Genomic DNA, 15,078 nt, shown 5'->3' with positions numbered 1-15,078 from the left:
TCCATCCCACTTTATTTTTCTGCCTCACTGCTTGCGATGGGACATTTCATCCCATATTTCCTTATCCTCAGCTGGGATTTACACCATCAGGTCTCCTGGTTCCCAGACTTTTGGACTTGGACTGAATTATACCACCAGCTTTGCTGGGTCTCCAGCTTGCAGATAGCAGATTGTGAGACTTCTCAGCCTCCATAATCATGTGAGCTAATTCCTCATAATAAAAAAATATATGTATATGCAAAATCATTTAACATATTTTATATTATAATTATTTATGTATACACACAAGTGTGTGTATATATGTATGCATATGTGTATTTCCTATTGATCTGTTTCTCTGGAGAACCCTGGCTCATACAATTATGAAACATATTTCCCTTAAGCAAAAATCTAGAGCATTTCAAGCAAATTTTAAAAAGAGAAGGGGTAAAGCAAAACAGATCTCTGTCCTACTACCAAACATCTCTTTCAATAGCACTCAACAAAATAGAAGGAGAGATAAAGAACTCAGACAAGCTAAAACTGAATTCATCACTACTAAACCTACCCTAAAAGAAATGTAGAAGGTTCTTCTTTAAATGGAAAAAGTAAGAATCTATAGGATAGAGAAAATCCCACTAGGAAAGGCAGATATATAGTAACGATTGAAGATTAATAAAATAAGCTAGTATGTATACTAAAAGAAAAAAATTATAAAAGAAACTATAACTACAATATGCAGTTAGAGGATAAGCATGGAGATGTAAACTATGACATAGAAAGCAGGTTTAGTTATGTCATTCTCCTGTCTTCCAGTGAGTTCTCATATATCCAAATTTCATATCATAACACGATTGTTATGATTTAGTCCCAGACTATTACTCGAGATTCATCACCTACCACTTGCTGTTGTGCACTTTATAATCTAGCAACAATGAACTGCTTATAGATTTTCACGTAATCTGTGATTTTTTTCTTTTAGCCTAGGTCTTTGTTTCTGTGAGCTCATATGTTTAAAATACTGTTTATCCATTCTTAGACAAATTTTTCATCCTTTATGACTGAGTTGAGATAGCATCTCCTCCAAGAAAAATTTTTTGATCTCCACAGGATATAAATATTTCTTCTTTGATCTCTCATAGCATTCTGTGCATTTGTTGTTAGTGGATAGAAATGCAACAGATTTTTGTATGTTGATTTTGTATCCTGAAACTTTACTGAATTCATTTATTAGTTCTAACATTTTTTTGGTGGTTTTTCTAACAGTCTTTAGGTTTTTCTATATATAAGATCATGTCCTCTAAAAACAGAGATAATCTTACTTCTTTCTTTTCAATTTGTAATCTTTTTTTTTCTCATTTTCTTGCAATTTCTGTGGCTAGGACTTTCAGTACTTTGTTGAAAAGGATTAGCAAAAGTGGACATCTTTGTCTTGTTCCTGATCTTAGAGGAAAGGCTTTTTTTTTTTTTTAACATCTTTATTGGAGTATAGTTGCTTTACAATGGTGTGTTAGTTTCTGCTTTATAACAAAGTGAATCAGCTATACATATACATATATGCCCATATCTCTTGTGACTCCCTCCCTCCCACCCTCCCTATCCCAGCCCTCTAGGTGGTCACAAGGCACCGAGCTGATCTCCCTGTGCTATGTGGCTGCTTCCCACTAGCTATCTGTTTTACATTTGGTAGTGTATATATGTCCATGCCACTCTCTCACTTCAGCCCAGCTTACCCTTCCTCCTCCCCAAGTCCTCAAGTCCATTCTCTACATCTGCGTCTTTATTCCTGTCCTGTCCTTAGGTTCTTCAGAACAGAGGAAAGGCTTTTAACTTTTCACTGTTGAGTATCATGTTAGCTGTCGGCTTGTCATATATGACATATATTGTTTGAGGTACATTCCTTCTATACCTATTTTGTTGAGAGTTTTTATCATAAAAGGATGTTAAATTTTCTCAAATGTTTTTTCTGCATGTATTAAAATGATCATATGATTTTTATCCTTCATTCTGTTAATATGGTGTATCACATTCATTGATTTGTGCATACTGAAACATCCTTGTACCCCAGGGATAAATCCCACTTGATCATGGTGTATAATACTTTTAATGTGCTCTTGAATTAAGTTTGCTAGTATTTTGCTGAGAATTTTTGTATTATGTTCATTAGGAATATTGGCCTCTAATTTTCTTTTCTTTTAGTGTCTTTGTCCAGTTTCAATATCTGGGTAATGCTGGCCTTATAAAATGAGGAAGCATTCTTCTTTTTCAATTTTTTGGAAGAGTTTGAGAAAGATTGGTATTAATTCTTCTTTAAATATTTGGTGGGATTTACTAGTGAAGCCATCTGGTCCTGGGTTTTTATTTGTTGCAAGATTTTTGATTAGTGATTCAATCTCCTTGCTCAATACTGGTCTGTTCAGGTTTTCTGTGACTTCATTATTCAGTCTTAGTAACTTGTAGGTTTATAGAATTAGCCATTTCTTCTAAGTTATCTAATTTGTTGGCATATAATAGTAGTCTTTTACAGTTCTTTGTATTTCTGTGGTATCAGTTGTAACATCTCCTCTTTCATTTATAATTTTATTAATTTGAATCATCTCTTTTTTCTTAGTCTAGTTTTTAACCAGTTTGTCAACTTTATCTTTTCAATAAACTGTTATTTTTATTGATCTTTTCTATTGTCTCTCTAGTCTCTATGTCATTTATTTCTGCTGTATTTTTTATTATTTCCTTTCTTCTGCTACCTTTGGGCTTAGTTTATTGTTCTTTTTCTAGTTCCTTTAGGTGTAAGTTTAGGTTGTTTGAAAAAATTTTTTTCTTAACTTAGGCATCTATTGATATAAACTCTCTTAGAACTGCTTTTGCTGCATCTCATAACTTTTGGTATGTCATGCTTCCATTTTCATTTATCTCAAGATATTTTTAAATTTCCCTTTTGATTTCTTCTTTGACCCATTGGTTGTTCAGAAGTGTTTTAATTTCCGCATATTTGTGAATATTCCAGATTCCCTCCTGTTATTGATTTCTAGTTCCATAAAATTGTGGCTAGAAAAGATACTTGATATGATTTCATTCTTCTTAAATTCAAGACTTTTTTGTGACATAACATATGACTTATCTTGGAAGAATATTCTGTGTGTGCTTGAGAAAAATGTGCATTCTGCTTCTGTTGGATGGATAGCTCTGTATATGTCTGTTAGGTTGATTTGGTCTAAAGTGGCATTCAAGTCCATTATTTTCTTACTAATTTTCTGTCAGGATGATGCATCCTTTGTTGAAAGTGGAATATTGCAGTCTCCTATTGCATTGCTGTCTATTTCTGCCTTCAGATTTGTTAAAAATTGTTTAAAATATGTATGTGCTCTGATATTGGGTGTGTATATATTTACACTTGTTATATCCTCTTGATGGACTGACTCCTTATTTTTATATAACAATTTTCTCTGTCTTTTGTTATAGCTCTTGACTAAAGTCTATTTTGTTTAATGTAACTATTACAACCTCTGCTACCTTTTGTTTCCAATTTGTACAGTATATATTTTTCCATCTTCTCCCTTTCAGTCTGTGAATGTCCTTAAAGTTTAATTGAGTCTCTTGCAGGCAGGCTATAGTTGGGTCTTGTTTTTTTAATTCATTCAGCAACTCTATGTCTTTTAATTGGAGAATTCAAACCATTTACATTTAGAGAGATTTTTGATTGGTAAGGACTTAACTATCACCACTTTGTTAATTGCTTTCTGATTGTTTTGTAGTTCTTTTGTTCCTTTCTTTCTCTCTAGCTATCTTTCTTGTGAATAGATGATTTTTGTAATGGTATATTTTGATTCTTTTCTCTTTATCATTTGTGTATTTATTTTTACTTTGTGGTTACTCTGAGGCTTTCATAATACATCTTAGAGTTATAACAGTCTATTTTAAACTGATGACAACTTAACTCCAATTGCATAAAAATGTTCTGCACATTTACTTTTTAGGTTGTTTGTGTCATAATCAACAAAATATTGTATCATCCATTATTTTTAACATTTTTGTCCTTTATATGCTAGAGTTCAAAATGAAAACAATATTGTGATTAGTTTTACTGTTTTATACTGCTTTATTCTGGAAAATTCTGACCATTTTAGAAAATGAAGCTAAGATTTTCTATAGTTTATGTTCTCTTAAAACAAAAGGAAGAGCAATCTGTTTTATTGACAAGTGATTAAGAACTATACAAAGGAAAGCCATTGTAGGCAAATGAGGTATTGATCAGAAAAGTATCATAAAGCTCAAGAGAAAAGTTATAGACGTGTGACAGATTATATTTGCCGATGATATCAGCAACCATATCTCCTTTTAAATCCTTTTGTCTGTTTGGAAGGGTCTAGGAGGTGCTACCTTAAATCCCTGAGGTGAAAAAAGAATGTTTCACAGTAACATCCTTGGTTCATCTTTACCAGGAGATGTTTTCTTGATAGCACTTTGGTCTTGATCTTTGCTCTGAAGCCCTGTGACAGTTATTTTATGTATCAACTTGACTGAGTCACAAGGTATCCAGATATTTGGTTAAACATTTTTCTAAGTGTTTCTGTGAGGATGCTCTTGGATGACTTTATCATCTAAACTCATAGACAGAATAAAGCCAATTGCCCTCCCTAATGTGTGTGGGCTTCATCCAATCAACTGAAGGTCTAACTAGAACAAAGGGCTGACCCTTTCCTGAATAAGAGGGAACTCTTCCTGCCTGACTGAATTCAAACCAGGACATCAGTTTTTATCCTTACTTGAGGCCTAAACTCAAATATCACCTCTTCCTTTGTCTCAAGACTACTGGCCTTCAAACTGGAACTATACTATGGGCTCTCCTGGGTCTGCAGCTTGCTAACTACAGATCTTAAGACTTAGTCTTCATAATCATGCAATCCAATTCCTTATAACAAATCTCTCTCTCTCTCTCTCTCTCTCTCTCTCTCTCTATATATATATATATATATATATATATATATATATATATATATATCTATCAAGCCCTTTCTTACTTTGATAATATTCATTAGGAAAACTAGGAATTTTAATAAATAGGTTTCTATTCAAATACAGCATTATTGATTCTTTACATTTTCTTTAAATTCTCCTTGAAACAATAATTTCTTCTTTAGTTTGCCTTTTTGTCAGCATACTTTATGATACTCAGCTAACAAGAAAAATACAATTGATAGTTTTGACATCCTATCTGGAAATACTTAGCCAGACCAACAGTTTATATTTCTATTTTCTGCACAACCATAAATGATAGCTTTGCTAAACTGTTTGCCACTACACATCAAGGATCTCTTTTCCTCCAGCTTTCAATTACGTTTTCCTTACTCTTCTTTAATCCCACATTGACAGTCTCCTTAGGCCCATCAGGCTTCCAGCAGTAGTCCTAAGACCATTCCAGTTTCTATCCACCACATGGTCCCACAATCAATGACATATATTTTGGGTATTTTCTTTCCAGGTACCAAATTCTGTACTTTATCATGATTTTGTGGGTCAGAAATTTGAACAGGGAATGGCAGGAATGGCTTGTCTCTGTTCTACAACATCAGGGACTTCATCTGGGAAGACGCAAAGGCTTGGTTGTCTCAATAGGCAGAAGAATCATCTAGAAACTTCTTTACTTACATGTCTTGCTTAACTGGAATGATTTGAAGGCTAGAACTACTGACCAGAATGCTACAGGTAATCTTTCCATATGGTCTGGCTATTTCAAAGAATGGTAGCTTTGGGATGGTTAGACTTCTCATATGGTGGCTCAGGGCTTCTAGTGTGGTTACTCAAAAAGAACCAGGCAAAAGCTTCATGGCTCTGTCTGCCACAGCCTGAGAAGTCACACAGTGCATTCCTACTACATTCTACTTGTAATGAGTATATCACTAAGGTCAGCCCAAATCAAAGGGGAAGGGGCATAAACTTCCAGTCTTGGTGGAAGGAATGTAAAAAAATTGCTGACTTGTTTTTATATAACTGCACAAAATTAGAAGGCAAGGAAGCCAATAATTTGAGAGAAACTTATCATAAAGTATATTTGTGTTCTGAGCATAAGGACCGAGGTCTTCAAACCTTCAATATTTATAATCTTTCTGTCATGTATAGAGGAAGAAAAATATATGCAAATCAGAGGAAATAGTAAGGAATTAGTACAATGTCTCTCAATGTTGGGTACATATTAGAAATACCTGGGAAGCTTTCAGGAACTCTGGTGCCCAGGCAGCACCCCAGAGCAGTGAAATTAGAATCTCAGTGGGGAAGTGGGTGAGTGTGTGTGCGTGTGTATGTGTCTGTGTGTGTTGGTGGGAGGGAGGTGGAAACATGCAGGCATCAGTATTTTTTTTTAAGTTCCTGAGGTGATTCTATTATATAGCTAATGTTGAAGACCACTGAGCTGATCCTGAGGTTAACAAGAAAATCGATGACCTTCATTTTAATTGACTTCTAACAACCCAGGTTAACTGGCCTCTACCAGCTCCCTAAATGAACTCTAATAGTGAATATGGGTTACTGATGCATGTGTTGAAGAGAACCTGAGAAAAGTCAACTCCCGGTAGAATTGTTAGATAATGAGCCTGGAGTCCTAAGGCTTGTACCATTCTCCAAAGAATCTGATTCCAAGAAAAGTGTAACAGTAATATACAAAGAAGCATACTAGAAAAAAAGTATTCACAATACCAGAGTTGCCTTAAGCCGTAATTGATAACAGGTAAGTGTTGAGAGAAATTGTCATCTTTATTAAAATTTGCTCCATAAGGTAATCTACTTTTATATTTAATTTTGCACTTTCAATGTGCTAGGACAGTTATGGTGCTTTTTTTGTGTTGATGTTCTAGTTAGATGTCTATGCGCTTGTTTCTCCAGTTTGTGGGGTTTTTTTGTTTGCTTGTTTGTTTGTTTTTGCGGTATGTGGGCCTCTCACTGTTGTGGCCTCTCCCGTTGCGGAGCACAGGCTCTGACACGCAGGCTCAGTGGCCATGGCTCACGGGCCCAGCCGCTCTGCGGCATGTGGGATCTTCCTGGACCAGGGCACAAACTCGTGTCCCCTGCATCGGCAGGCGGACTCTCAACCACTGCGCCACCAGGGAAGCCCTGTTTCTCCAGTTTGATTTTGAGACATTTGAGGATAGGAAGCATATCTTATTAGCCATGCAGCCTAAGTGCCTGGAAAATCTTAAGCTCAATAATGTTTGTTAAGTTAAATAATTGGACTGAGAAACCAAGAATCCCGTGAACATGAAGAGAAGAGGGTCACAATAAGTAAAGTTCCTAAGTGGGAAAACAGGAGTGCCAAACATGTATATGAGGGAATTCCCTGGCAGTCCAGTGGTTAGGACTCAGCACTTTCACTGCCAAGGGCATGGGTTGGTGAACTAAGATCCCACAAGCCACGCAGCAAGGCCAAAAAACCAAATGTATACAAAAGCAATAAAGTGATTAGAAATGACATGTACAGCCCTAGGCCATTTCCCCAAAAGACTACCAATACAATATCTTAAGGCCTTGAATAATCTAGCAAAAGAAGCAATGATGATGATAATAATAAAACAATATGAAGCTATGAACATCTCTCTCTCCTCTCTCTCTCTCTCTCTCTCTCTCTCTCTCTCTCACACACACACACACACACAAACAAAGACACACATACACTCAACCATTAGACCATTTGCTTCATATTACCTAAATGTTCGGCCTAAAAGAGAGAGTAGTTATATGCACCTAAGAAAGTATTCTTCATTTATGGCTACTGTAAATGGTTTCTCCTACAGGTAGAAGAAAGTTATACGCTGCTTCACTGTCCTGGATTTTTATTATATTGAAAATTGTAACATATGCAATAAAGATTTGGAAATGAGATTTTGTGTGTGGTAGCATCCTTTGAATAAAGTAAATTGCTCTGAATGCCAGATATGAAGACTTTTGTTATTAGGTAGTATTTATGTAAGGTGAAAAGAACTCTGGGAAATGTCTACCTTGTGATTTCTTGCTTGAGTCTGAACTCACCTTGAACATTCAGATTGGGCTCTCTGCCTCTGACTACAGATAAACCTTTACCCATGTACTTATGGATAACTTTAAATTGCCATAGGCTGACTGTGCCCTTGAATCCACCAGCTGCAAAGGTTGAAAAAGGCAATATACATTCAACATTCTTAAGAACATACTGTCCATTTCCTAAAGATATTTCTAAAAAGTCTCAGATAGAGAGGATCCTGCTTATGAGTTAATTCTACTTTTATGATTAGACACTACCTTAGACCAAGATCCTTTCAAGAGTAAAGGAGCCAGGATATTTTCATGCTGAATACAGTATCCATTCCCTTGAATTTTTTTCTGCTTCTCCCTGTACATAGAGAATGTGCAACTGGACTTCAAATATAGCTCCAGTATTTCTAAAAGATCTGATGTTTGCAGACACTACTGAAGCACCCCAGAAATAAGAACCAAAAACTCCACCTTACCTTTGTCTTTGCTCCTTTTCAGGACCAAGAAGGCACAGGGGGGTTTCATTCCACTGGACTTCTGGTGAGCATTTATGGCATAGATGTATCTCTGTGTGAATTTATAAACACTGGATTTTAACAAACAGGAGAACCATTCTTAAAATCTCTCCATGTAAGCACACTATTTTCTTAGCTCCCTTTTCCTTGAGTTCCCTTTTTGTGCATGCAGAGCTTCATTATTTAAATTCAGACAGATGCATAGAGCTGAATGGTTCTTTGGAGATTTGAAAGTCTAGCGGTTTGCTTATTCTGGGATACTCATTATAAACCAGACATAACAGCTTAAGAAAATATCATAAATGCTCTGTCTCCATGCAAAAGCATCATGAATATTGATGTTCAGTTTCTGTCGATCCTATGGCTCTTTCTTATTTCATTCAAATGATAGGATAAGAAGATAGTCCTGCTATGATATACATAGAAAATAGACTGAAAATTTGTATATAATACTCTGTTAATCTCTGCCTTGCCAGGAATGTAAATACTAGGCAATACTTTCTCTGTTCTTATAGTAGCTGCTCCCATTTTCAGGAAGAGAAAATCAAGTCTCACAGTGTTTAAGCTGTTTCCCCCAAATCTCACTTACTAGCTAATAAGTAGTAGAACCAGTGTTTGAATCCAGATCTTCCCTATATGAAAGTAAAATGACTTCTCTATGTCTAATATTATGTTAGCATTTTCTCAATAAAGGGTGTAGGAATAAATAATTGAATGAAGGGATAATTGATTCCCCCCCCCCCACTAGATGATGGTCTGGATCACAAACAATTAAAGAAACAAAGAAACAATTAAAAATCCTTTCCCAAAATGAGAGGTTCCGTGGCTGCTAGACACCTACTTCACATACCAGGTAAGAGCAGGCAGTTATATCAGCAGGTAACGTATCAGGTTGCATGTCCTCTCCAAGATGGTAATAAGTCCTATCAAAGGATAGAGGTTCCATGCACTGGGGACAGCAAAGTCAGAAGATATGCCCATATGAAAAGATGATTGGCTACTACTTAGTTTCAAAATGGTAAAATGACTCACACATTAAACTAAATAGCTTTTATTAATGAGTGAAATTTGGTCTAAATCAGTCAACTTTGGAAAAACTTACCACAACCAAAATAAGAACAAATATGAAGCATTTGTTTTATAAAACATTATTTTTTTCAAACCACTAGATTAAAAAAAAGTTTCTTTATGTCCATTGTTGTATAGCTTCAAACATTCTAAATGTTAGGTACTAACTGGTCAGCCTGAGGGACTCACTGGGGCAGGCTGTCTAGGCTGTGTTTTTGATAGTTCAGCACCTTCCTAGCTGCTATAACTAGTATATAAGAACATCACTTTAATCTCCAAGAGTGAACACTTTTAAAGAAAAATATCATATCTACCTACCCTCAACTTGTCTGAGAAAGCAACCTTAGGATTAGTACCTATTCATCTACAAATGTGGAATCTACTTTACACAAGGTCTATCATGCAAGATCCAAAAGATTAAATTGATTGACATTTCATACAGTTCAAGAGGATTAGAGGCTGTGTCTTGAAGCTTCGTGATGCAGAAAATCCTTATATTGTTAAGCAGGCACAGGGAGCATAGGAGCTGTAGAGTAGCCAGAAACTGTATATAACAAAAGATTTTCCCAAGAGACTTTAAAGGCCTAAAAGTTAGTGAATGGCCTGGAGCTCAAAACATTTGGAATTTAAAGGTTAGAATCATTAAACTAGGTGACCAATTCGTCTGTGAAATTTTTACCGTATCTGTCCAATAAGGTGAGTTGGACTAAATGGTTTCAAAGGTCACTTCTAACCTATCATTACACTCTAGAGCCTTATACTTAAGGAACTCCATAGAATTTAAGTTGGGCTTGATAATACCAAAGTGGGTCAAAATAGTTTATCTACACATTTACCTTTTCAGGTGATCTTCATTCCTTCCTGCTGTTCTTTCCTTCTCTCTGGGATTATTTCCTCAGTCTGAAGAACTTCATTTAGTATTTCTTTAAATGTAGGTGTGTTGTCAGTGAATTCTTTTATCTTTTGCTTGTTTGATAGTGCCTTTATTTTCCTTTATTTTTGGAGGATACTTTTCCTAGGTTTAGAATGTTATGTCAAAAGCGTTTCTCTCTGCATTTTAAAGATGTCACTGCATTGGTTTTTGACTTTCATTGTTTCTATTGAAATGTCAGCTCTCCATCTATTTGCTCTTCTTTTGAAGGTGACATGTCTTTTTTCTCCAGATGCTTTGAAGATTGCACCTACATCATTCATTTTCTAGCAGCTTACTATGATAAAACTAAATTTTCTATTCTCATTTATCCTGTCTGGAGTTTGCTGAGTATTATGAATCTGTGAAATTTGGAAATTTTTTGACTATTATCTCTACAAATATTGTCTTTCCCATTCCTTCTCTCTCTTTTACTTATACTACAATCACACATATTTTAACCATGTCACTATGTTCCACTTGTCTTGTGTTCTTTTTTTCCCACCTTTATTTTTTTCCATGTTTCTGTTCAGATATTTTATATTGGTTTGTCTTCAAGTTTGCTCTCTATGTATTATGCTATTAAACTATTGAGTTCTTAATTTTAGCTTCTTTTCAGTTCTAAAGTGTCCATTTAACTTTTTTATAGATTCCATTTCTCTGTGTAATCATACTTTCTTCCCCCTTTCCACCTTATTCTCCATGTGCTTTAATAGTTTAGTCATTGTTATTTCAAAGTACTTGTCCACTAAAACCAACATATGGATCATTTTGCATGCAGCAAAAGAGGTTCTAAGAGGGAAGTTCATAGCAATGCAGGCCTACCTCAAGAAAGAAGAAAAATCCCAAATAAACAATTTAAGTTTACAACTAAAAGAACTAGAAAAAGATAAAGAGAAGGGAATAGTAAAGATCAGAATAACCTAAAAGTAACTCTGGATAAAATCTTGTTGAGTATCTGGCCAAAATAATGTTTTCTCCTTGTTATCACAGGTTTAAACTTATATAACACAAAACATCTGAGCTCAAAGCCCAATCCTCCAGGGTCCTTACAAAACAAAAGTAAAATGTGTTTTAAGTGGTTAGAGCCAGACCCCATTATATTTACAGTTCCAAACAGACCCACCAATCATAGGACTTGTTTAGAATTTAACTGTGTATATTTTTAAACTATAGGTATTTTTACTTCTAGTCAACATTAAACCTCAGTGCAATCTCCAAATTATAGACAGCCATTTGAAATGAAACTCAGCAAAGGACAGGACTATTTGTCACATATTTGCAAGGAGTAATTCCATTCAGCATACATAATGCAACATTTGGAACATTTGTGACTAATTTTCCCATAGGAATAATTGGAATTTTCAACTTATTTCAAATTTTATACATAGCATGAAACCTTATTCATATATTTTTATCAGACTAATTCAAATTTATATTTGAATTGTTAGAAAATATTTGTGTACAGTTTTGGTTGATAATGAAAGAAAAATATAAAATATGTTGAATGTCTTTTCTATGTCAAGATGCAAAACAAGTCATGATGTTTTTGTTGGAAAATTTTTGTTCTCAGGGTTTTGTATATACCTTTTTTATTAACTGGAAAGAAAATTTAATATTTAGCCTTGCTAGACTGTAACATAAGATGAAGATGACTTTGTTACAGTTCCACCTGACCATTTGTGAACTTCCTACTGAAGCAGTGACCTTCCCAGCACTGAAGAGTGAATGAAGAAAAGGCTAACCCTGCTAACGGTGGAGATTTTAAGTCAGCAGGTTTCTGGGCTTTCAAACTCATACTTGCTTAGCACTCCAAACCAATTTTCTCTGGAAACAACTCATGGGAGGAGGGGCCTTTGTATTTGACTAGAATAGAGTAGGACACTCAGTAGTAGTAGGTCACTTTCCTTAATTAAGCTTTTGAAAATACAGCCTCGCAGCTAATCAAGGAGTCTGATTTCTCTACTTGATAACAGTCCAGCAGTGACTAATGATGTGTGACTACGCTGATGAGTATGATGAATTTTTTAAAACTAAGCACTTAAATGGTTATAGAAATGAAGGAAAACATGGATATTTAGAAACCTTTTTATATACGTATTGCAGTAAGGTGGTTTACAGCAGATTTCATTTTATTTCTGAAAATGTTGTAAACATGTAATTAGTAAAAGATTTTGTAAAACATTGTCCTATATTTGTATGTCTGTAAATATAATGCATATGTTCTAAGAATAAATATGTCAGTATCATGTATGTTATTTTAATTTGCATGTATGCCACTTTACACATTGACATTAAAATAAAAGACAACACTACAATAGCCTGAAAAAAAAATCAGAATAAAATTAAATGAAATAAAGACTAAGAAATAGAATACAAAATTTCAATGAAACTAAGAGCTGGTTCTTTGAAAAGATAAAATCAACAAATCTTTAGCTAGACTGACCAAGAAAAAAGAGAGGACTCAAATAAAGAAAATCAGAGATGAAAAAGGAAAAATTACAACTGATACCGCAGAAATACAAAGGATCATAAGAGACTACCATGAACAATTGCATGCCAACAAATTAGACCACTTAGAAAGAAATGGATAAATTCCTAGAAACATATAATCTTCCAAGACTGGATCATGAAGAAATAGAAAATATGAACAGAATGATTACTAGTAAGGAGACTGAAACAGTAATCAAAAATCTCCCAACAGGGCTTCCCTGGTGGCACAGTGGTTGAGAGTCCACCTGCCAACGCAGGGGACATGGGTTCGTGCCCCGGTCCGGGAAGATCCCACATGCCGTGGAGCAGCTGGGCCCGTGAGCCATGGCCGCTGAGCCTGCGCATCCGGAGCCTGTGCTCCACAACAGGAGAGGCCACAACAGTGAGAGGCCCGCGTACCGCAAAAAAAAAAAAAAAAATCTCCCAACAAACAAAAGCCAGGATCAGACAGCTTCATTGGCAAATTCTACAAAACATTCGAACATTCCAAGAAGACTGAATATCTATTCTTCTCAAACTCTATCAAAAAATTTAAGAGGAGGAAAACCTTCCAACACATTTTACAAAGCCAACATTACCCCCCTGATACCAAAAGCAGACAATGATGCCACAAAAAAAGAAAATTATAGGCCAATATCTTTGATGAATGTAGATGAAAAAATCCTCAACAAAATATTAGCATTCTGAATTCCTCAATACTTTAAAAGGATCATACACCATGATCAAGTGGGATTTATTCAAAAGGCTCAAGGATGGTTCAACATCTGCAAATCAATCAACATAATACATCACATTATCCGAATGAAGGACAAAAACCATATGATCATCTCAATACATGCAGAAAAAGCCTTTGACAAAATTCAACATCCATTTATGATAAAAAAAAAACTCTCAATGCAATGTGTATAGAAGTAAAGTCTCTCAACATAATAAAGACCATATATAACAAAACCACAGCTAACATCATTCTCAATGGTGAAAAGCTGAAAGATTTTCCTCTAAGATGAGGAATAAGACAAGGATGCCTATTCTTGCCACTTCTATTCAACATTGTATTGAAAGTCCTAGCCACAGCAATTAGGAAGAAAAAGAAATAAAAGGTCTCCAAATAGGAAAGGGAGAAGTAAAACTTCACTATTTGCAGATGACATGATACTACATATGTAGAAAGCCCTAAAGACTCCCATAAAAAAACTGTTAGAACTAATAAATGAATTCCGTAAAGTTGCAAGATACAAAATCAATATACAGGAATCTGTGCCATTTCTATACACTAATAATGAACTATCAGAAATAGAAATAGAGAAAAAATCCCATTTACAGTTGCATCAAAAAGAATAAAATACCTAGGAAAAAAAGTTAACCAAAGAAGTGAAACACCTGTACATTGAAAATTATAAGAAGAACACACAAATAAATAGAAGGATATTTCATGTTCATGCCTTCGAAGAATATTGTTAAAATGTCCACCCAAATCAACTTACAAATTCAATGCAATCCCTATCAAAATTCCAATAGCATATTTCACAGAACTAGAACAAATAATTTTAAATTTTGTGTGGAGTGAGAAAAGATACTGGATAGCCAAAACAATCTTGAGAAAGAAGAACAAAGCTGGAGGTATCATGCTTCCTGATTTCAAAGTATATTACAAATCTATAGTAACCAAAAAGTATGGCACTGGCACAAAAACAGACAGATCAGTGAAACAGAATTGAGTGCCCAGAAATAAACCCACGCATACATGAACAATTTATGATAAAGGAGCAGAAAACATACAATGAAGAATGGATAGTCTCCTCAATAAATGGTGTTGGGAAAACTGGACAGCCTCGTGCAATAGGACAAAATCTGATCATTACTTACATCAGGCACAAAAAATTAACTCTAAATGAGTTAAAGACTTGAAAGTGAGACCTGAAACCATAAAACTCCTAGAAGAAAACATAGGTGATAATTTCACTGGCATCAGTGTTAGCAATGTTTTTGTGAAACCGACTCCAAAAGCAAGGGAAACAACATAAAAAATAAACAAATGAGACTATATCAAACTAAAAAACTTCTTCACAGCAAAGGAAGCCATCAAAAAAATGAAAAGACAACCTACTGCATGGG

This window comes from Lipotes vexillifer, unplaced genomic scaffold (assembly GCF_000442215.2).
Source record: "Lipotes vexillifer unplaced genomic scaffold, Lipotes_vexillifer_v1.1 scaffold167, whole genome shotgun sequence".
Classification (NCBI taxonomy): domain Eukaryota; kingdom Metazoa; phylum Chordata; class Mammalia; order Artiodactyla; family Lipotidae; genus Lipotes; species Lipotes vexillifer.
The sequence above is the reverse complement of the archived record's forward strand: the minus strand, read 5'-3'. Positions refer to the sequence as shown.